Source organism: Bufo bufo, chromosome 4 (assembly GCF_905171765.1).
Source record: "Bufo bufo chromosome 4, aBufBuf1.1, whole genome shotgun sequence".
In the NCBI taxonomy this organism is placed as follows: domain Eukaryota; kingdom Metazoa; phylum Chordata; class Amphibia; order Anura; family Bufonidae; genus Bufo; species Bufo bufo.
The window spans coordinates 442,777,562-442,799,451 of record NC_053392.1 but is presented as its reverse complement, the minus strand read 5'-3'; the positions used below and the strand labels follow the sequence as shown (position 1 = coordinate 442,799,451).

Below are 21,890 nucleotides of genomic sequence, written 5' to 3'. Positions count from 1 at the left end.
ATTTGAAGTGGTGAAAGCTGGCTGTAGATAAAAAGATGACCGCAAATGGATGATTAGGAAGGTTCCCACAAATCATATGAGACAGTATTGTCCATTACAGATAGACACTTACTTCCATGCAGTTTGCCCTAGATGAAGGTGCAAGAAAAGGTGCCTAAGTAGTAGCATAATGGGACTTACTTTTTTTTTAGTTTTAAAAATGCATAGAAATGATCATAACATTTAACTCTGTAAGTAATGGGCAGTATTACACATATACAAATTGTCTATGTAACTGTTTTTAAACCAAATGTTATAGAACATACACAAGACCGTTCTTACATATATGCCATATTAGGCAAATTAACTCAACAAACCATATTTGTCACAGTGTCACATCAAAAGCAGCTTTTAGCCCTTGTGAAATGCATATTTTGTTAAATTCAGTTGATTGGACATAATTTGGAAATACACACCCTTTCTATACAAAGTTTCACCGCTGACAATGCATATCAGAGCAAAAACCAAACCATAAGGAGGAGAGAATGGCCTGTAGAGCTCAGACGAGAGAAGAAAAGATAAAAATAGAGGGTTATAGTGTGAGGTACCAATTACGGATAATTGGCCCAGATTGGAAAAAAGTATCTCCCACTACAAGGCGCCAAGAAGGTGGAGTCAAGGGAAGGAACGATAAAAGATGAGTGGATACACATAGAAGATCACTTTACTAATTGCTATATTGGGAAGGCAGCACAGGTGTTTAGTAGGAGTGAACCTGGGTTCACCCCCAGTGAATGTAGATAAAAGGGCACAGGTGGGATTTAAATTATAAACCCACCCAAGGCCGTCCGAAAAAGGAAACACCCAATAAGGCACCACTCCCTGGTGAAAATAGGTTAGAGAGACTGTATTGAATAGTATATACTGTAAACCAGGCATCCTCAAACTGCGGCTCTCCAGCTGTTGTAAAACTACAACTCCAAAGTACAGAGATAATCTTAATGAAAGCCTGATCCAGTGTTTTCTGGAGCTCAAATGGGACAAAGGGTTCACCTTCCAACAAGACAATGACCCTAAGTACACAGACAACACAGGAGTGACTTAGGGACAACTCTGTTAATGTCCTTGAGTGGCCCAGTCAGAGCCCTGACTTGAACGCAATTGAACATCTCTGGAGAGACCTGAAAATGGCTGTCCACCAATGGTCCACATCCAAACTGACAGAGCTTGAGAGGATCTGGTGAAATTCAGGCGTGTAGCCCTTGTGGCATCAAACCCAAGAAGACTGGAAGCTGTAATTGCTAGCAAAGGTGCTTCAACTAAGCACTGAGTAAAGAGTCTTAATGTTTATGCCAATGCAATATCTTGGTTTTTCCTTTTTAATAAATAGGCAAAGATTTCAAACATTCACTTGTCATTATGGGGTATTGAGTGCAGAATGATAGGGAATGACAAGGCTGCAATATAACAAAATATGAAAAAGAAGACTTTCTGAATGCATTACCTATACAAATTCAAATCAGTTAAATAGGATCCACATATACAGTAGTAACCCTTTCACTACTGGAGGTTTTTAAATTTTTGCTTTTTAATTTTTCTTCCCTATCTTCCTTGAGCCATAACTTTTTTATATTTCCGTTAACATAGCTGTATAAGGTCTTATTGTTTGTGGTACAAGTTGTACTTTCTAATGCCACCATAAATATGGCATACAATGTTGTGGGAAGCGGTAATTATTTTTGTAATAGGGTGGAATTGGAAAACAAACTGAATTTCTCCACCGTTTTACATGTTTTGTTTCCACTGTGTTTCATTTGAGGCAAAACTGACCCATGCTCTTCATTCTCTGGGTCTGTACGATTACAATGATACCCCATATGTATAGGTTTTTTATTTCTTAATAGTGTAAGAATAAATTTAATATTTGAAATTGAAAATATACATTATAGTTATGTCTACTGAGCTGAATAGGGCTCTTTTTTGCGGGTTAATCTGTACTTTTTATTCATACCATTTTGGAGTGTTTGTGACTTTTTTTATTACACTTTATTACATAATTTTGTGTAAGAAAAATGTTGACCCTTTTTTCCATTACGCCATTTACCGTATTGGAAAAATATTTTTATATTTGAATAGTATGGGCAGTTTTGGTTACGGTGATACACATTATGTTTATATTTTTGGGTATTCTTTTTTTATTATTATTATTATACGGAAAGGGGGGTGATTTTAACTTTTATATTTTTTTAATTTTTTATATATTTTTTTTTTATTTTTCGTAATGAATTTGAAGCTCATATATGAGCCTATAAAATTTGTTATTTAATTTTTTATTTTGAACAATCATGTATTTTTTAAATGAATTTATTACTGTCAATTGCTCATTTCTTATGTTGGCCTGCCATCTGGTGGCCAAAATAAGAATTGTAGCATGAATACTGTGGGTCTCGTCAGCGAGACTCACAGCATTCAAAGCAGCTACCGACATCCCTATTGGCCTCAGTTTTTGACACTTTAGATGCCGTGATCTAATTTGATCATGGCATCTAAAGCCTTTAATTACCGCGATCTGCATTATTGCCGGTCACGGTAATTAGCGGCAGGTCTCTGCTGTTTGAAACAGCAGTTAGAAACATTGTCAGAATTTTCTTAACTCTGGGGAATTTGCCATATAAAATAAAATATATACTTCATAATACATTTTTATTTTTATCTGGAGGTACACATATCTATTTATTAAAGGGGTTGTCCAAGTTATATTTATTGATGACCTATCCTCAGGATAGGTCTTCAATATCAGATCGGCTGGGGTCCGACACCTGGCACCCCCGCCTATCAGCGGGTCGGATGGTACGGATCGGCTTGGGTGTAATTACACCTGCTCACCGCTGCAGATGCAACGGCAAGCAGGTAAACAATGAAGAGGAGGCAGCGCTGGCATGGCGCGTGCCTTCTCTTCAAACAGCTGATCGGCGGGGGTGCCGGGTGTCGGACCCCAACCGATCTGATATTGATGACCTATCCTGAGGATAGGTCATCAATAAATATAACTTGGACAACCCCTTTAAATCCCTTGCTGTGATACACAATATTTTGCTTGGATACACAATAATGACAATTGGCGTTATGTTAAGTGGACCTCTTTTAACACATAGTACATAGTGGACATTCTTGATGCAATTTTCTTATGTATTTCTCTCAGCTTTCCTGTGAAGTAATTGTGTGTAGTCTCTCTCTCTTGAAAGTGCAATCATTTATGTTCCACATTTCTCTTGCCTTCAGTTTCTGTCATGTGAAAAAGCTACTTCCTGCCAGTAGCTGTGTTAACCATAATGCATTTAGTTAATTCTTCAAATGCCACCTTCATTTCTGATGTATTCTGTTGCAGTTCTTGAGTAAAATCATATATTTAAAGGGGTATTCTGGGAGGTAAAAGTTATCCCCTATCCACCCACTCTATGGGAGTTCTGGAGATAGCCGAGTACTCTACTCGGAACGCCTATAGAAATTAATGGAGAGGCTTCAGGGGAGCAGCAGCTGACCTGCAGGTGTACGGGGTCACCATGCTCATGATCGGTGGGGGTCCTACCACTGGGACCCCCACCGATCATGAGATCGGATAGTTATCTCATTTCCTGTTGATAAAGGATAATGTTTACTAACGGAATACCCCTTTAAGTGTATCTCAGGCAAAAAATAAAAGTGTGACTGAATTCCTAAATCACTTTGCAGACATTGATCTAAATTCACTGTTGACTGTGCACATCAATTTTTTTTCTACAATTTTGGCACATTTTGAAGCAAATTGCATCTAGTGATTTTTCAGCACAATTGAGGGGAATATATTTATAATAAAGTAATATTTAGGTATTTTCATTTTCTTAATTCCTGGAGAACCCCTTAAAGGAAGCGGAGTGCTGTGGAGGTCACAGTTCAGGGGGCAGATAGGGTGGCCATTCAGTCCACCATCAAAAGACAAACTTAAAAACCCCACCCCCAGTGTCCCGCTAAGACAAGCCCCCGACTTGGTTAAGTCACGCCCCCCCCACTCCACAGCCGACGGGAAATGAAAAAATTAAGGTAAAAATCAACTTCTGTCAGCTGCAGGGGTAGAAGGGAGGGTGACCTGCAGCTCACGCTCGGACAGGACAGTGCTGCTGTGTGAGAGTGAGCTGTTCAAAAGGACATGCGCTGGACGAAAGACACAGAGTCTGAAAGCCGGACTGTTCGGCCTAAAACCAGACCTCTGGCCACCCTAGTTGCAGGCTGCTGTGGAGGTCACAGTTAAGGGGATGGTCCGCTATGGAGGTCAGTGTTAAGGGGCAGTTTGCTGTAGAGGCCACAGTTAAGGGGCGGGGTCAGGGGTGCACCACCAATGAGGCCAGGTGAGGCAATTGCTTCAGGCAGCACTAGGTAGAGGCAAGAGGGGGGCAGCGGAAGAGCCATGGGGATTGAACGAGTTCATTGTGCAAAGGTGTTAGGTTAAGAAATTGGCATTGAGGGGGCACCATTTCAGTTTTCGCCTCAGGGAGCAAAAAGGCTAGGTGCACTCCTTGAAGAGGTGTTGTGGAAATCACTGTTAAGGAGATGGGGTACAGTGGAGGTCACTAATAAAGGGCCGGACACTGTGGAGGTCACTGTTAAAGGGGCGGGCTGCTATTGAGGTCACTGTTTAGGGGGCGGGATACTGTAGAGGTTACTGATAAAGGGGCGGGCGCTGTGGAGGTCTCTGTTAAGGGGGAAGGGAACGGTAGAGGTCACAGTTAAGGGGAGGGTCCGCTATGTAGGTCAGTGTTAAGGGGTGGGGTGCTATAGAGGTCACTGTTAAAGGGGGCGGGGTGTTGTGGAGGTAAAATTTTAAGGCAATGGAGCTCTGTGGAGATCACTGTTAAGGGGGCGGGTTATTGTGGAAATCACTGTTAACAAAACAGGGTACTGTGGAGGTCACTAATAAAGGGGCGGCCGCTGTAGAGGTCACTGTGGATGTTACTGTTAAGGGGACAGGCTGCTGTGGAGGTCACTGTTAAAGGGGCAGGCACTGTGGAGGTCACTGTTAAGGGAGGAGGGGACTGTGGAGGACACTATTAAAGGGGCAGTGGTGTACTGTGAGGTCACTGTTAAGGCAGCGGGGTACTGTGAGGTCACTGTTAAGGGAGCGAGGTACTGTGGCAGTCACTGTTAAAGGGGCAGTCGATGTGGAGGACTATGTTGAGGAGGCCGGGAATGGTGGGGGTCATTTAAGTGGACTGTAACCTTTGGTCAGTGTTAAGGGGCGGGTGCTGTGGAGGTCACTGTTAAGGGGGCGGGCACCTGTAGAGGTCACTGTCAAGGGGGTGGGATTCTGTGAAACTCACTGTTAAAGGGATAGGCTACTGTGAAGGTCAAAGTTAAGGGGGTGGAGGTCCCATTTTAAGAAGACGGGGTACTGTGGAGGGGGTCAGTGTTAAGGGGTGGGCGGCTGTGGAGGTCACTGTTAAGGGGGCGGGGTACTGTAGATGTCACTGTTATAGTGGATACTGTTGATATCATACAAACATTAAATGAAATACATGAAATATACCCGTGCGAAGCCGGGTCCTTCTGCTAGTTACTGTATAGAACTAAACCAGTAATAGCCACGTCTTCCCTCTTTCAGACATCCTAAAATCAAGTCCTGTTAAGTGTACCTGAGGACTGAAGTTAAGCAAACAAGTTTGTCGGCTCACCTACTGCAGAACAGAAACCAACATGCATGGAACTTTTAGAGTGAGGTCAGTCCACTAGTAGAAACAATTTCCAGCACAATGTGGTATCCACAGAAATATATTTAATCCATTTTAAAATTTTCTACAGCAGCGCAATATATCAGGTTTATGCATTTTACCAAGTTGCATTAATCATAACCTAATCTGAACATGGTAATAGTCTTCTTTTAAAACCACATGAAAGCCCAGACATCATTTGAGCTCATGTGTTCACATATTGATAGAATTATAATGCATATATAAGACACAAATACAAAAACCTAAATACACAGGAGCTGTCTTATCTAAGGAGGAATAATCAAAATATCAAAATACCCACACTTAATATTCATAAATCAAATCATGTCTATTGTTAAGTCCTTTGGGTAACCCACGGTCCAAAGTGAAAATCCAATAGGATTAAAATGTTAAAAATTTTCTACTAAGGTCCCCACCCTTGTATGCATTTTAATTATATCATTATGTGAACACATGTCTAACTGATGTCTGGGTTGGCATTCGGTTTTAGGATGAGAGTTGTACCATGTTCACATCAAATTATGACTAATGGAGTTATCCAACTGTTTGTAACTGATGACCTATCCTCTGTATAGGTCATCAGGATCTGATAGGTGGAGTTCCGACACTAGGGACCTCGACTGATCAGCTGTTTGAGAAGGCCCCGGTGCTCCTGTGACTACCATGGCTTTTTTGAAGCTTACCCTAGACCAATGACGTTAAAACCAAATGACTGGGGCTGAGCTGTGTCTAAGCCACACGATGGTTGTGATGTCTACGGTCTAGGATAAGCTGCAAGAAGGCCACATGGCTTACAAGAGTGCCAGGGCCTTCTCAAACAGCTGATCAGAAAATTTTAATATTGTGAACAAGTGCAACATTGTAGGCTCATGGTGTCACACTCTAATCAGCTAATCAACATAAAACATATAAGGCTAGTTTCACCCTAGTGTTCAGAGATCCGGCAGGCTGTTTCCGGAGCAGCCTGCCGGAGCTCTCTGGTTGCAGTATTGACAGATGCTACCTGAATGTCCGCCAGCCACATTACTATATTTGCTACTGTGAAAGTAGCCTAAGTCTTTAAATAGTCCCTCAGACTGGTTCAGTAGGCTACAAAATCATGGGGAAGACTGCTGACTTGACAGTTGTCCAGAAGACAGTCATTGATACCCTACACAAGAAGAGTAAGCCACAAAAGGTCATTGCTAAAGAAGCTGGAGTTTCACAGATTGCTGCATCCAAGCATGGTTTAATGGAAAGTTGAGTAGAAGGAAAAAATGTGGTAGAAATAGGTGCCCAAGCAACAGGGATAACTGAAGCCTTGAAAGGATTTTTAAGAAAAGGGCATTCAAGGATTTGGGGGAGATTCACAATGAGTGGACTGAGGCTGGAGTCACAACACACGGGCATATCCAGGACATGGCCTACAATTGTTGCATTCCATGTGTCTAGCCACTGTAGGAAGAGACCGTCGTTGACGTAAGGTATGTGTCACCGAGGTTCCTGGCCTCGGTGGAGTAATAGCCAGATTTCATGTGTCAGCAGCAGTTGCTGTTTGACACCCTGCTATTTAGTATAGCTGTAATAGCTTACAGCTATACTAAAGCTTACAAGCTTATCCGGGATGGCTCTTACTGGGAGTAGTCAAAGTGCTGGGTGGGTGACTACTCCCCACGTTCCAGGCCGGGTCTTGACTGGCCTATATAAAAAACCCAGCCAGCAGTGTCAGCTGATGGTAATTACCTCTCTCTCTGACTGAGGAGCTCTGGCAATCGCTGGATTGGGATCTGAGCCGTGTGCTAGGCTGGAGGCCTGAGTTTGGGAGGTCTGCTCTGTCCTGAGCAAAGCCGATCGGGTGTGAACTAACACCTAGGATAACAGGTGACTGTTTTGCTGTATGAATTGTCTAGGTGTGAACGAACACCAAAACTACAAATGGACTGTCGTACTGTTTTGTTGCCATAAGTGTGAATAAAACACTGAAGTTTTTGAGTTTTAAACTGGTCTTTGCCTCTATACTCCGTCTGCTTGTCCTATCTACCAGAGCAAATCCCCGCAATTGGTGGAGGATACGAGCAAGAGTAGTGAAGCTGGCGTGAATGCCGAAATATTTTTTGGTTTGCATTTTTGTGCACGGTTGTATGACATACATTAAACTAGCGGAATTACAACCCGTGTCCCATGACAAAATGGAGGCTGTTGTGAAGGCCCTCATGGAGGCTAATCTGCAGCAGCGAGAGACAAACCTGCAACAACGGAAGGCTAACAAGCAGCAGCAAGAGACCAACCAGTTGCTTCTACAACACGTGATAGCTCTGCAGAGAGCAGTAGCAACCCCGAGCTTCCACGATGCCCGGAAGGCAGTCCATGCGGCGATTCCTAAGATGACACCCGCAGACGACATTGAAACCTACCTGGCAATGTACGAGAAAGTGGCCACAAGGGAGAAGCTACCCCAAGACCAGTGGGCTGAGGTCATCACTCCGTTTCTGGCATCCAATTCCCAGCAGGACTATCAAGTGGCAGACTAACACAAAGTAATGGGTGAGATTTTGGCAAGACTGGGGGTGAATGTGTTGGTCCGGGGCCAGCGGGTACATCAGTGGGGGTTTAAGCTGGCTGAGCACGTGAAACCCCAGTTTGCCACCCCCTCTCCAGCAATGGATCGGCAAGGTCTCTCCAGGTAATGCCCTTGAGATGGTCGACCTGGTGGAACGCTATGAGGCTACCCGGAATCTACAGGGGAGTTCTTTTGGGAGGGGGGCAGTCAAATCCCGTAAATCTCCACCCCAGACCCGGCGAATGGTGCCAACCAAACCTGTCAGGGATGTACCCCTGTGGACCGGACTCCGATAGTCTGCTGGCAGTGTCGGGAGCTTGGCCATGTACGAGCTGACTGTCCACATCAGGTGGAACCCACGGACACGTACGATGGCTTCCTTCAGTCGTTATATGCCAGGAAGCTGTGTGCAGCGGGTACCCCAGAAACTCTAAATTACTTGTGCCAGATGGAAGTGGGAGACACTCCAGCGGAGGCCCTGCTGGACTCAGGGAGTCTGGTGTCCCTAGTAAGGGCTCCCCTGGTACGTTCCGCTGAGTATACTGGCCGGAAAGTCGGGGTCATGTGCATTCCTGGGGACTTAAAAGACTATGCCACCGCCCTGGTGTCTCTAACCACGGGGGCCAGCAGGTGGACTCACGAAGTGGCAGTTGCCACAAACTTACACTACGAATTTATAATCGGGAGATACTTCCCCGGCACTGTGGCCTGCTACAAAAGTGATTGATACCCATGAACAGGGGTAACCCCAGCAGAGTGGCCTTGCTTCGGGGTGAAGGCCAGAATCCTTGGAACCCGAGGCCGAAGGGCCAGTGGTAGGGGTGACCGCCAACTTCGGTGGAAGAGGGGGAGACAACCCCACTGAGTGTAATGGTGGGAGACGTGGAGGACTTGCCGCCGGGGCCTGAGCTGGCAGACTTCAATGTCTCTGGGGATAATTTTGGTACTGCACAACACCGGGACCCAACCCTATCCAGAGCCTGGGAAAATTTATTAATAGTAGATGTGAACCACAACAAGCTGGGGCAGAGTTAGTGTTCCCCCGTTTTGTGGTTCATCAGGATATGTTGTATCGGGTAAACCAGCTGCGGGGTGAACCCATTGAACAGTTGGGGGTGCCCCAGGCTTATCACAAACTCGTGTTAGAGTTAGCCCACCAACATGTTTTCGGGGATCATCTGGGAATGCAGAAAACACAGGACCGGATACTACATTGGTTTTACTGGCCCAGTGTGTTTAGGGAGGTGGACGAATTCTGTAAGTCTTGCCCGACCTGCCAGGCAACTAGCCCCCAGCACCTTTTCGCAGTCCCTTGGTACCTCTCCCGATCATTGAGGTACCGTTTGAGTGAATTGCTATGGACCTCGAAGGCCCAGTACCGAAGTCCTCTAGAGAACACCAACACATCTTGGTTGTCCTAGACTACACCACTCGGTACCCGGAGGTGGTGCCACTGTGACATACATCGGCTAAACTTATAGCTAAGGAGCTAATGGAGATGTTCTCCCGAGTAGGGCTACCTAAAGAGGTTCTGACTGACCAGGGTACCCCTTTTATGTCCAAGGTAATGAGGGAACTCTGTAAGGCTACTTTCACACTAGCGTTCGGGTGTCCGCTCGTGCGCACCGTTTGAAGGGGCTCACGAGCGGCCCCGAACGCATCCGTCTGGCCCCAATGCATTCTCAGTGGAGGCGGATCCACTGAGAATGCATCCGCCTGCCAGCGTTCAGCCTCCGCTCCGCTAAGTGAGCGGACACCTGAACGCTGCTTGCAGCGTTCGGGTGTCCGCCTGGCTGTGCGGAGGCGAGCGGATCCGTCCACACTTACAATGTAAGTCAATGGGGACGGATCCGCTTGAAGATGACACAATATGGCTCAATCTTCAAGCGGATCCGTTCCCCATTGACTTTCAATGTAAAGTCTGAACGGATCCGCTCAGACAACTTTCACACTTAGAAAATTTTCTAAGTTTTAATGCAGACGCATCCGTTGTGAACGGATGCGAACGTCTGCATTATCGGAGCGGATCCGTCTGATGAAACATCAGACGGATCCGCTCCGAACGCTAGTGTGAAAGTAGCCTAAGTTGCTGCATATCAAACAGTTACGGACGTCCGTATACCATCTGCAAACAGACGGTCTGTTTGAAAGGTTTAACAAAACACTAAAAACCATGTTAAAAATGGGAAGGACTGGGACCTTCTTCTGCCCTATCTCATGTTCGCTGTGCGAGAGGTACCCCAGGCCTCTACTGGGTTCTTGCCCTTCGAACTGCTATATGGCAGACATCCTCGTGGTTTGTTTGATGTAGCCAAAGAGACGTGGGAACAGCAACCCACTCCGCATAAAAGTCTCCTTGATTATGTTATCAAGATGCAACAGCTGATAGAGACTGTTTTGCCTCTTGTCAGGGAGCATATGTAGGCTGCTAAGCGAGCCCAGAGTCGGATCTATAATCAGCAGGCTTGGGTCCAGATCTTTAACCTGTGTGATCGGGTTTTGGTTCTGGTGCCGACCGTGGACAGTAAGTTCTTGGCCAGGTGGCAGGGGCCCTACGAGGTACTTGAAAAAATTGGAGAGGTAAATTACAAAGTACACCAGCCAGAGAGGCGAAAGCCAGAGCAGGTGTACCATACGAATCTACTCAAACCATGGAAAGATAGGGAAACCTGTACTGAAGACTGTCTGAAGCAAGCAAAGCGGCTGCCACAGTAAGAATTGCTGACAGCCTCTCCTCTAAGCAGGCTCAGGAGGCCAGGGAGTTTATTAGTGGGAACACAGATGTGTTTTCAGATCTCCCTGAATACACTTCCACAATTCCACAATTCGGCATGACATTGTCACTGAGCCTCAGGCGAAAGTCCGGCTAAAACCATACCGGGTACCCGAGGCTTAGCGACAAGCCATCTCAGAGGAAATGCAGATGATGCTGAGGCTAGACATCATTGAGGAGTCTAAAAGTGAGTGGGCTAGTCCTATAGTGCTAATACCCAACCCGGACGAGACACTCCGGTTTTGTAACGATTTCCAAAAAGTTTGAATGCATATCCCATGCCTTGGGTGGATGAGCTTATTGAGAGGTTAGGCCAAAGGTATTTTTCTGTTTTGGACCTCACCAAAGGGCACTGACGGAGGCTGCCAAAGAGAAAACTGCCTTTATCACACTAGAGGGACTGTACCAATATAAGGTGTTACCCTTTGGTCTGCATGGCACCCCTGCCACTTTTCAACAGCTCATGTACATTGTGCTGCATTCACATCGTCGATAAGCTTCGGCTTACCTGGACGATACTGTCATCCACAGTACCGACTGGGAAAGTCATCTACCCAAAGTGCAGGCTGTAGTGGAATCTCTTAGGAAGATTGGACTGACCGCTAACTCAAAGAAATGCACAATAGGGTTAGAGGAAACTAAGTACCTGGGGTACGGCATTGGACGTGGAGTTATCAAACAACTTATTAAAGTGAATAAAATAGAGGCGATTCGGAATTGGCCCCAACTTGTCACCACGAGGCAAGTAAAATTGTTCCTGGGAATTGTAGGCTATTATATGAGTTTTTTTCCCCCATTTTGCCACTTTAGCGGCTCCGTTGACAGGGCTCTTGAAGGGACGGAAGTCTGTGATGGTCCACTGTAATGACCAGGCGGAAGAGGCTTTTTCCTCATTGAAGTCGGTCCTGTGCGGGTCACCGGTTTTGGTGATGCCCGACTTCAAGAGGGAATTTGTGGTACAGACCGATGCCTCTGAAGTAGGCCTTTGAGCTGTACTCTCTCAGGAATTCAATGGGGAGGAACATCCCGTTGTTTTCAGGAGTCGCAAACTCACCCCAGCCGAGACTAGGTACAGTATAGTGGAGAGAGAGTGCCTGGCCATCAAATGGGCACTCGAGTCTCTCCGTTATTATCTGTTGGAGAGAAAGTTCCGTCTGGTGACCAACCACTACCCTCTCAAGTGGATGAGCCAGGCCAAAGAGAGGAATGCTCGGGTCACCAGATGGTTCTTGTCATTGCAGAACTTCAAGTTCTCAGTGGAACACAGGGCAGGCTGCTTGCAGAGAAACCCTGTCCCGGGTACACTGTCTGGCAAGTGTTCACCCCCTCAGGGTTGAACAAAAGGGGGAGGTATGTAGGAAGGAGCAAGGGACCATCATTGACGGAAGGTATGTGTCACCGAGGTTCCTGGCCTCGGTGGAGTAAGAGCCAGTTTTCATGTGTCAGCAGCAGTTGCTGTTTGACACCTTGCTATTTAGTATAGCTGTTATAGTTGATCCAGGATGGCTCTTACTGGGGGTAGTCAAATTGCTGGGTGGGTGACTACTCCCCACGTTCCAGGCCGGGTCTTGACTGGCCTACATAAAAAAAAAAAACAGCCAGCAGTGTCAGCTGGTGGTAATTATACCTCTCTCTCTGACAGAGGAGCCCTTGCAATCGCTGGATTGGGATCTGGGCCGTGTACTAGGCTGGAGGCCTGAGTTTGGGAGGTCTGCTCTGTCCTGAGCAATGCCGATCGGGTGTGAACTAACACCTCGGATAACAGGTGACCGTTTTGCTGTATGAACTGTCTAGGTGTGAACAAACACCAAAACTGCAAATGGACTGTCGGATTGTTTTGTTGCCATAAGTGTGAATAAAACACTGAAGTTTTTGAGTTACAAACTGGTCTTTGCCTCTATACTGCGACCGCTTGTCCTGTCTACCAGAGCTAATCTCCACACCACTCATGACCCTGAGACAAAGTCAGAAGCGTCTTACCTGGACTCAGGAGAAAATGGACAGGACTGTCACTCAGCGGTCCAAAGTCACTCCACTGTGTTCTATCAAGTCCAAAGTCAGGACATTTTGGAGCACTACATGCGTCCTTCTGCTGACAAGCTTTATGGATTTCATTTTTCAGAAGGACATGGCACTTGCCCACACTGCCAAAAGTACTAATACCTGGTTTAATAACTACAGTATCACTGTGCTTGATTGGCCAGAAAACTCGCCTGCCCTAAACCCGTAGAGAATTTATGGGGTATTTAATTGGTTTTATATAATAATCAAATTTTCTGAGATACTGACTTTTGGATTTTCATTAGCTGCAAGTCATAATCATCAATATCTAAAGAAATAAATGCTTGAAATAAATCGCCCTGTTGTAATGAATGTATATAATATGAATTTTACTTTTTGTGAACTGAATTACTGAAATCAAATAACTTTTCGCTGACATTCTAATTTATTGAACTGCACCTGTATTTTCTTAGGCCTGTTTCACACTGCTGGCAGGCTCTTCTGGCATAGGATGCCAGGAATCGGCCGGACAAAAACTGCTGCACGCAGCAGTATTTGTCCAGCTGTTTCTCTGCATATTTGGCAGATCGTGGCTGGTTTACCGCCTGACTCCATAATAGTTAATGGGGCTGGACGGCATTCAGGCAGCCGGATCCGGCAGGCTTTTCCCAGCCAGAACAGCCTGCCAGCTCCGTAAATGCAAGTGTGAAACAAGCCTAAACTGGATACCACATCATGTTGGAAATTGTTTTTACCAGAAGTTTGGGACAAACTACTCTAGAGCTCTCTTGCCTTCAGTTTTTTTTGTACAGACAGTACTGTAGTTGTCTGACACCTACAATTTTTAACCATGTTGGATTTAATGGGGCTGTTTTTACTGTTACATTGTATCTAAACAATGACCTATTAATGACCTATCCTCAGGATAGGAGATAAATATCTGATTTTCACTGAGAATTCGCTGAGAATTCATAGAGAATTACAGACTTTGGCAAGGTTATCAGGATTTATATACAAAAAATTATACCTCAATGCACCATATGCCTATATACCTCCTATAGATATATTTACCATATGTAGACTGAGTATATATAAAATTTAACTTTTACTATGATTTCACTTAAAATACGTTGGTGGTAGCAGTGAGACAAAGACAATAGACTTACATACATATAAACACTTTTTGTGCCACCTAATAAGACCACAGTAAGATAGTACTGGGTGGGTCTTACCCCGTCCTGTAGATACACGGTCAGGGTTGGTGGGTGGCGGCAATGCTCCAATGTGGTCGCAGGCACTGGTGTCCAGTTGTTAGAATAATATGGCAATCTGGATACTCCTGTTATGCCCTGGTCTAGAGCCCTCCCTATATAGATGGTCAGGGGCTATCCTCATAGACCTGCCTCAACGACACGGAGCACTCGCCCCGACAGGGGCGACCCCATACGGAACCTTTCCCTATCTGGGACCTTTTCCCTAAAGGTCCCTTACTGAATGGCCCTACATGCCATGTTTCGTTCCATAAAATGGAGCTCATCAGGGGCTCATTGAAATCAGAAGGTTTCTACAAAATACACAAAGAGAAATATGCATGGCGTAGTTACTATCAAGCGCCTATTATAATACATATTTAAACAGCATTAGGTATATGGTCTCCAACTTACTGTTTTAGTAGAGAATTGCTTGTAAATACAAGGTGGTAAGAACGGTCAGTGGTACGCGTCCCTGCCGGGGTATGGAGAAGTGTCCCCAATAATACCCTCGCCTCACCTCACTGCTGAATGCCGGCAGTGTAGGAACACAGCCCATTCAGCGGCCTCACCTTTTAAAATCAGCGCCTCCAGCTGTTACCGCCCTCCTGCTCCGCCTTCCCCCGGTGGAACGCATGTGGAACGCACGCTGTTTCCATGCGCTCCACTCCACCGGAAGTCAGTGTCACATGACCGCTCGGGCTACCGGAAGTACATGCGGATGTGTCCGAGCGTCACCCATCGCATAGCAACCGGATGACGCACAGGCACTCCACGCTGATCAGCCGTCTCAGATGCCGGACAGCAGTTCTAGAGAATACAATCATTCAGAGGTGGATTTCTTTAACAGGTTTCCCTCCATACTAGTTTTCTGCATGCACTTGGCCATACAGTACTTATAAGAGGGGAGAATATTGGACACACAGGTCCATTTATGTGCCACAAAGAAATTACAGAGTAATGATATTTTTGTCATTAGATATACACATGACAAAAAAGAATTTTTACGCTTATTCCACAATAGGGGGTATTTTTTGGCTTTATCAGAAAGTTCATGTCCTAGATATTTAAGATTTAACAATGAAATCATATCTAGGCTGGTGCAGAGGGAGGGGGAGGGGGATATAAGACGGTAAATTCCCACTCTACTTAGATACTAGAATTTATAAACAGATGTGGGACCGGTCCTAACCATCATATCAGCCGGATATTCAGATAAAGCACGTAAAGCTCTGTTGCTCATTGAGGCCGTTGGGGTATAGTGTCTTCAGGTAAAAAATCCACCTTGCCTCGCATTGGAGGATTCTCTTATCCCAGTCCCCATCTCGCACAGGTGGCCTCACTTTTTCGATTCCCATAAACGAAAGGCACCTTGGATCCCCGCCATGCTCAGTACGCACATGGCGCGAGACCACGGTGTCCCTGCTATTATGGACATCATTAATGTGCTCTACGATTCTTCGTCTCAGCTCCCTTTTTGTTTTGCCCACATATTCCTTGTTACAGGAACATGTGATTTTATAGACAACCCCCATGGTTTTACAGTTTATCAGATCCCTGATAATGTATGTTTTTCCTGTATTGCAGCTTCTAAATGATTTTCCGCACTGCATGTACTTACAGGCTATGCACCCCCCACATCTGTAGTTTCCATGAACACCTTTTTCCAGCCAGGTTTTTAAGGCCATGTTAGGAGAGAAATGACTATTCACCGTCCAGTCTCGTACGCTCCTTCCCCTCCTATATGTTATACTTGGGTGTTCTTTTATGGTGGTACAGAGGTTGGGGTCCATCCTGAGCACATGCCAGTGTTTGGCAATTATTTCTCTTATGCCTGCGGAGGCTTCATTAAATGTACTGATTAATCATGTCTCCTGAATCCCTATTGGGGACATGTTCTCAGTGTTGCTCGTTTTGTTAGGGGGAAGAAGGGAGCTACGGGAGCGAGCTTTTGCAGCTTTATAGGCTGGTGTTAGTGTGCCAATGGGATAACCCCGGTCCATAAAGCGTTTTTTGAGATCTGTTGCCTGCCTCTGAAATTCCACCTCATTCGAACAATTTCTCCTTAATCTCAGGTATTGACCCCGAGGAATTCCCCTCCTGAGGGGGAAAGGGTGGCAACTGTCCCACCTCAGGAGGGAATTCGTCGAGGTAGGCATACGAAAGATTGTTGTTTCCAAACCTCCGTCCTGATCTTTGGTGATAAGGATATCAAGAAATGGCAACCGCTTCTCGTCACACTCTGACGTGAAGCGTAAGCCAATCTGGTTATTGTTCAAACTTGCTGCCCAATCCGAAAAAGACTTACGGCCACCTTTCCAGACAACCAGCACGTCGTCTATATAGCGTGCCCATATCTGGACGTTTAAGGCCTCACATGCTGTCTCATCACGGAAAATCATCGTGTCCTCCCACCAGCCCAGGAGCAAATTTGCATACGACGGGGCACATGAACACCCCATCGCGGTGCCCCTGAGCTGGTGGTAGAACCTGCCGTTGAAGAGAAAATAATTTCTACATAATACAAACTCCAACAATTGAAGGATAAAATTGTTGTGTGTCATAAATTGGCAACCACGTGTGCTCAAATAATGAGCCACTGCGTGTAGGCCCCATTTATGCGGGATGGATGAATATAGGGCCTCCACGTCAATGCTCCCCAATATGCACCCATCCTCGAGATGTATCTCCTCTAGTTGTTTCAAAAGATCTCCCGTATCCCTAACATATGAGGGAAGTGATTGCACAAATGGTGATAAAATTTTGTCTATGTAGATTCCTACATTTTGACTTAAGCTATTTATGCCCGAAACTATTGGGCGGCCTTTAACTGGTTCACACCCTTTGTGCACTTTCGGCAGACAGTAGAATGTTGCTATCTGCGGGTGCTGTGGAAACAAAAATTCATATTCAGCCGGACTAATTAATTTATCATTTTTTGCTGTATCCAAAATGCTCTTTAGTTCACGTTTGTATTTAGTTGTAGGGTCTCCATCTAAAATCTCATAACAGTCACGTGGGGCCAGAAGTTTTTCACACATGATTTTATAGCTATCCGTATCCATTATAACGGTGTTTCCCCCCTTATCAGAGGGCTTAACGGTTATATTCCTATTCTCTGCCAAACTTTCTAATGCCCGTGATTCTTCCTGTGTGCAATTTTGAGGGGATAGATGTAACCGTGTGGACTCAAGTTCTGTGCTCACTAAATTTAAGAAAACATCAATACAGTTTGTATCAGTGGTGGGTGCCGTCCTTGTACTTTTATTTTTAAGTGGTGTGAATGGCCCCTCCCCCAATGATGTTTCTACAGGAGTCGCCAGACTTTGTAAAAGTCGTACATCCGCTACCATGTTTGGTGGGACCCCCAGTTCCAAACTCTGTTTCTTTTCTATGTTGCGAAAATGTTTAAACCACCTTAATTTTCTAACGAATAGATTAAGATCAACTTTTGTCCTAAAGAGGTTAAATTTAGGTGTTGGTACAAACGAGAGCCCTTTTTCCAAGATACTATTTTCAGATTCAGTCAGGGAGTAGGAAGACAAATTAATTATTTTTGGGCCTGTGTTGCCAGTGGTTGTTGTTGCGACCGATTTCTGAGGGGGTAGGACAGATTCTGGTCTAAAAAACCCTGATTATAATTTTTATGAGGATTACCTTTATGATTTCTCCTCCCACGTCCTCTCCCCTTGGTCACATTCCTTCTACTGCCTGCCTGTTCTCTATCAGACTCGGATTGATCGGTTTCCGTTGAGGATGGATCAGTGTCCCTTTCCAACCTCCCTTTTTCATTTAGAAGAATATAAGCTTTATTTTCTTTGAAATCTGACAAGTCACGTGAAAATTGCTTATGCTTTCTTTCTTTTAAATGATATTGGAATTTTTCCAAGGCTGTCTGGAGCTGTTTTTCTTTGATTCCAAAGTCAGTTTCTTGTGCAAATGTCTGGGTGACCTCAATTTGGTCCTTCAATTTTTTATTTGCGTTCTCTAATGTGGAGTGCTCTTGTTCTACTAAAATTTTCATAAGGCGCAAGGAGCTGGCCGTTGCTTCCTGTTCCCACTTAGTCATTAGTGATGCATTCCTGCATCTATTGGCTGGTAGCAGTGTGATCCTGAGACCCCTTGGTACAATATTGTGTTCCAGGTAGTGCTCCAAGCTCTGGACCTCCCACCAAGACACAATTTGCTCCCTATATGTTTTTTCCAGTTCTCTAAAGGCCGCACTGTTTGAAGGGGTATATTTTTTCAGAAGAAAATTTTTCTCAGAGAAAACCTCCTTGGCTTCTGTCAGCCAGTCCTCTGCATTGAAACCAGTACTTAGAAAACCTGCCATATCCATAAATTAATCAACACTTATATACAAAAAATTATACCTCAATGCACCAGGTGCGTATGTGCAGAGATATGTCATACCTCCTATAGATATATTTACCATATGTAGACTGAGTATATATAAAATTTAACTTTTACTATGATTTCACTTAAAATACGTTGGTGGTAGCAGTGAGACAAAGAGAATAGACTTACATACATATAAACACTTATTGTGCCACCTAATAAGACCACAGTAAGATAGTACTGGGTGGGTCTTACCCCGTCCTGTAGATACACATTGTTAAATCTTAAATATCTAGGACATGAACTTTCTGATAAAGCCAAAAAATACCCCCTATTGTGGAATAAGCGTAAAAATTATTTTTTGTCATGTGTATATCTAATGACAAAAATATCATTACTCTGTAATTTCTTTGTGGCACATAAATGGACCTGTGTGTCCAATATTCTCCCCTCTTATAAGTACTGTATGGCCAAGTTAATGCAGAAAACTAGTATGGAGGGAAACCTGTTAAAGAAATCCACCTCTGAATGATTGTATTCTCTAGAACTGCTGTCCGGCATCTGAGACGGCTGATCAGCGTGGAGTGCCTGTGCGTCATCCGGTTGCTATGCGATGGGTGACGCTCGGACACATCCGCATGTACTTCCGGTCATGTGACACTGACTTCCGGTAGAGTGGAGCGCATGGAAACAGCGTGCGTTCCACCGGGGGAAGGCGGAGCAGGAGGGCGGTAACAGCTGGAGGCGCTGATTTTAAAAGGTGAGGCCGCTGAATGGGCTGTGTTCCTACACTGCCGGCATTCAGCAGTGAGGTGAGGCGAGGGTATTATTGGGGACACTTCTCCATACCCCGGCAGGGACGCGTACCACTGACCGTTCTTACCACCTTGTATTTACAAGCAATTCTCTACTGAAACAGTAAGTTGGAGACCATATACCTAATGCTGTATAAATATGTATTATAATAGGCGCTTGGTAGTAACTACGCCATGCATATTTCTCTTTGTGTATTTTGTAGAAACCTTCTGATTTCAATGAGCCCCTGATGAGCTCCATTTTATGGAACGAAACATGGCATGTAGGGCCATTCAGTAAGGGACCTTTAGGGAATAGGTCCCAGATAGGGACAGGTTCCGTATGGGGTCGCCCCTGTCGGGGCGAGTGCTCCGTGTCGTTGAGGCAGGTCTATGAGGATAGCCCCTGGCCATCTATATAGGGAGGGCTCTAGACCAGGGCATAACAGGAGTATCCAGATTGCCATATTATTCTAACAACTGGACACCAGTGCCTGCGACCACATTGGAGCATTGCCGCCACCCACCAACCCTGACCGTGTATCTACAGGACGGGGTAAGACCCACCCAGTACTATCTTACTGTGGTCTTATTAGGTGGCACAATAAGTGTTTATATGTATGTAAGTCTATTGTCTTTGTCTCACTGCTACCACCAACGTATTTTAAGTGAAATCATAGTAAAAGTTAAATTTTGTATATACTCAGTCTACATATGGTAAATATAAGGTTATCAGGATGTCTCATGGTCACTTGATGACTGTTGTTAGAGTTTGAAAAGCCGAATGGGAAAATCCACCTGATTGGGAGTTTCTTTACCTGTAGGGGGTCCGTCAGGGGCTTGAGCATACATCTCTTTGCAAGAGTACTAGCTGCTAGATCCTGGACAGAGCTTTACTGTTCTCAAAAGTGAGGTCTCCTGCCTCTCTGGCTGCACTAAGAATGGCAGCTGTGTCAAGATAGTTCATCAGACCACATGTAATATCTCTTGGCGGTTCGCCTGAACCTGGCTTTGGCCTTAAAGCTCTATGCGCTCTTTCTATGACAACTTGGTCACCTCTTTCCTGGCCTAGGAGCATGGCAAAAATCTGGTGCCTTGCAGTGGTAATAGACTCTGCCGATATAGACTCTGGAACCCCATGTATTTACACATTCTTCCCCTTGGTCTGGTTTTCTTGGTCCTCTAGATAGAGGAAAGCTGAGTTCATCTGATCCCGGAGTTCAAATATATTGGTTTGCATCCCATTGTTGTGTTGTATGACCGCAGCCTGCGAGTCCTCCAATGCAGCTACCCTGTGATCTATTTGTTTCATGTTGGACTTAATGTCCACCAACTATCTTAAAACTGGTGTGAGAGCTTGTGCTAGGGAGCTCTTTAAAAGGCTTGAGTAATAGCAACAGTCATGCTCACCATGCATGTCAGAGACAGCACAGGAATTGCTATCGTCTGAATCTTCCATGTAAGAGGCTGTACATGCTTCAAGGCGCCATCTTGCCTTAGCTCACCAGAGAGGTGAGCTTCCTCTCAAGAATTTATCCAACTCAGACTGGGTTTTCCCATGTGGCGGGGTGCTCTGACCCTCCTTGCTTTTGTCTTTGCTCATTTTTGCCCATAAGTGACGATGATTAGTGCCCCAAAAGCAGCTTTGACAGGCTTCTAGGTGAGGAGCTTTGAGAAAAAGCTTCCATCTCCTGTCACCGCTAGCTCCTCCCCCCAAAGTCAAAGTGATGTTTTGCTGTCACACATTCAACTATGCAACATAGGGGCATTCAAGAAATTAGTATAGGTATGTCAAGCTTGATTAGTAGCCTGCAAAAATCTAGCGTTTGTTTCTTTTTTAGGTGCTGCTGTATATGATATAATGTTGTCTCATGATACCACCTTGGTATCCCAGCACCAGACCAAATTGACAGTATGCCCCCCACCACCATCCATGCAACCTAAAAATTGATTCCTTATCACATGCCAAATAACCTGATAGGCACCAAATGAAGACTGCACCTTTTGAGGTTACATCTTTGACTGCTGTCCCCACTGGCGAGCGTTCTGAGATGATCATAGATGATCCATAGCCTGATGGGATACACCCAAAGCTATTAAAAGAGCTTAGCGGTGAACTAGCAAAACGATTAACAGATTTATTTAACCAATCACTGGTAACAGGAGTCGTACCAGAAGATTGGAAATTAGCAAATGTTGTGCCCATTCACAAGAAAGGTAGTAGGGAGGAATAGGGCAACTATAGGCCAGTAAGCCTGACATCAATAGTGGGGAAATTAATGGAAACCATACTTAAGGAGAGGATTGTGGAACATCTAAAATCCCATGGATTGAAAGATGAAAAACAGCATGGGTTTACTTCAGGGAGATCATGTCAAACTAATCTTATAGATTTTTTTGATTGGGTGACTAAAATAATACATGGCGGAGGTGCAGTAGACATCGCTTATCTAG

The 21,890-nt window shown here is 45.0% G+C and overlaps 1 protein-coding gene across 1 annotated transcript in view; it reads right to left on the bottom strand.

Moving 5' to 3' along the window:
• IPCEF1 (interaction protein for cytohesin exchange factors 1) overlaps window positions 1-21,890 on the bottom strand; it is a 382,557-nt gene that overhangs the window by 161,719 nt on the left and 198,948 nt on the right. The window lies entirely within an intron of this gene.